The sequence below is a fragment of the Cyprinodon variegatus genome, unplaced genomic scaffold (assembly GCF_000732505.1).
Source record: "Cyprinodon variegatus isolate N-32 unplaced genomic scaffold, C_variegatus-1.0 Scaffold490, whole genome shotgun sequence".
NCBI lineage: Eukaryota > Metazoa > Chordata > Actinopteri > Cyprinodontiformes > Cyprinodontidae > Cyprinodon > Cyprinodon variegatus.
In genome coordinates this window covers 369,432-371,805 of record NW_015150943.1, presented here as the reverse complement: position 1 = coordinate 371,805, position 2,374 = coordinate 369,432, and positions in this window count along the sequence as shown.

The window sequence follows — 2,374 nt, the reverse complement described above, 5'->3', positions numbered from 1 at the left end:
AAATACATGAGAAATCCTTTATATCAAATGAAATTAAATAAACACATTTAAAAAAAAAATGCTATTGTGTCATTTTCTCTTCTGAGAAGCAATCACTTTTAGGTATAGACAAAACTAGAAAAAGCAATGTAACATAGTAACATATAACTTTTAGGAGAGCTTAAGGAGCTGAGCAGCAAAACTTCTCACAAAGGGAACCAACATCTCTGCACTGGAATGTATGCTGAGAATGAACACATACCAGATGGTCCAGCTGGATAGACTGGATTCCCTGACTCTGTGCCATATGCATTGTCTTCTTTCTCTCTCTTTAACTCTAAAATCTTACTTTTCACCGCTTATGCTAACATAATTTTTCTACATCCTCACTCCATAGCTGTAGTGGCCTCCTTCACCTGCGACATCCTTGACTCCCTCTCATCCTTCCTCAAATCTCACAGTCTTTTCTTACATCTCATCCCTAAGGTTCTTAGCAAAATTTTTATTTCCTTTTCATTGTTATCTGGAATGTATAAGCATCAAGATTTAGAAAAAAACAACCCTCTTATTACAGCAATAGAAAAACAGAAATTATTTATCACTTTCCCACAGGTAAAACAAGCATTTGTATTTGAAATGTTTCTCCTATGGCAGCCAGTTAATAAATTTGATCATGTGCATGGTCAAAAAGATATATTGCAGTATATAGCGTATGTTTTTGGACATTTAAAAGCTCTAAAGGGAATAAGTTGTTGTTTTATGTAGTTTAAATACACAAAAGTAGGGGGGAAAATGTGATAATTCCTTTAACACCAACTATGATTTTATTTTTACCACACTGTCTGGATGTTCGACTGCTATCCAAAGCATTAAGAGAAGATAAAACCAGAATGGGTCTTAAACAAGCTTCACTGAAGTTATGACTGTAATTATCTTCGCACTTGATTTGGTGAAATGCTTGAGGGGCAAGTCAGGCATCTATCCAAGCGCGCTGACAGCAGGAGCACAGACAGCTGCTTTCACGTTGTTTGACACAAGCATGCACCATGCAGTTGCTTTCACATCTCATGGGAATTTCTCACCAATCATGTGGGTTATGGGCCTATTGATGAGCTCGCTATCTTGCCCAAGTTTTTGGCTCTTTCTTCATTTTTTGGATTTCAAGTTTTTTAATGCTTTTTTCTTCAAGCCCAGGATGCCCCACATTTGTTCTAATTGCTGCTTTACAAAACTGTGTCAGCAAGTGGGAACAGTTTTGATAAGAACTACGCCTCTCGTTTGCGTCTGTAATTTGATTTGGTCTCATCGGGGACATGTTAATCTGGAATCACCATAGCGTGCATGGCCACAACATAGCCTGTAGTGGTATTTTTAGCTCCATTGCGATAGTCCATTGGCAGCCACATCATCTTGGTGAGCCACCGATTGAAACTGATCTGGCTTGGATAAGCAATGCTCTCTGCCAGGGAAATGTGAGGAACCAAATTTGTCGAGCCCCGTGCTGTGGTTGGCTCCCTAAACTTGTGAGTAGGGTGCACTCGTATCAAGTTCCCTGCAATCATGCTTACTGTGGCAGTGGCAGGATACTTATACAAGTGTGGCTTGCGTTGAAGAAGAACCTTTAATAGCATGAAGTAGTTTGACTGGGCCTTTAAGAAAAAAAACTAACCAGGTACCCAAACTTAGAACCTCTTACCATAATCCAATAAAAACTAGTCAGTATTGTGAACTTTGAACACATTCCCTAAGAGCTTGGGTTACGGCAACTAGTTATGTTCTTAGCTTCCCAGCCAGGTTGCTTTATGGATTAGTGTCTGGACTCCACATTATGTAACAATGTCAGGTCTCTAGTCAGTCTGCTAATCTGGCAGCCACATTGCATAACTGTCCATTACCTCCCTCTCTACATTACACCTTCACCTTGTTGCGCTTTACTCTGAATATATTCTGCATTCTCTTTCCACTTTGCACTCTGGCATTGTTTTGTGGCACATAGTCATGCATGCAACTCTATACCAGACGGGTGAAAGTGTGTAAACAGAGTGAATCTAGAGTAGAAACCTTCTCCACTTTAGTTAAATGTAATGGGAGCTGATAAAAAGGGGTATCTGCACACAGAAACTAACTCTTCTCTAAAAAAAAAATAGGTACTTATGAAGAATAAAGGATAAACTAAATAAAGGATATACCAAGAGTGATTACACTAATTGGCTAAAATATCACACAGATATTTTACCTTAGATCTACAGTAGATGGTTATTCTTGCTATTGTTGGTATGGAAGCATGTGTTTTGGCATAGGTACACTGCAAAAACGTTCTGAAAATTAGTAAAAATGTCTTTAAACAAGTGTATTTACTTTAAATTTGAGCAGGAAAATAAGATGATCTGCCAAT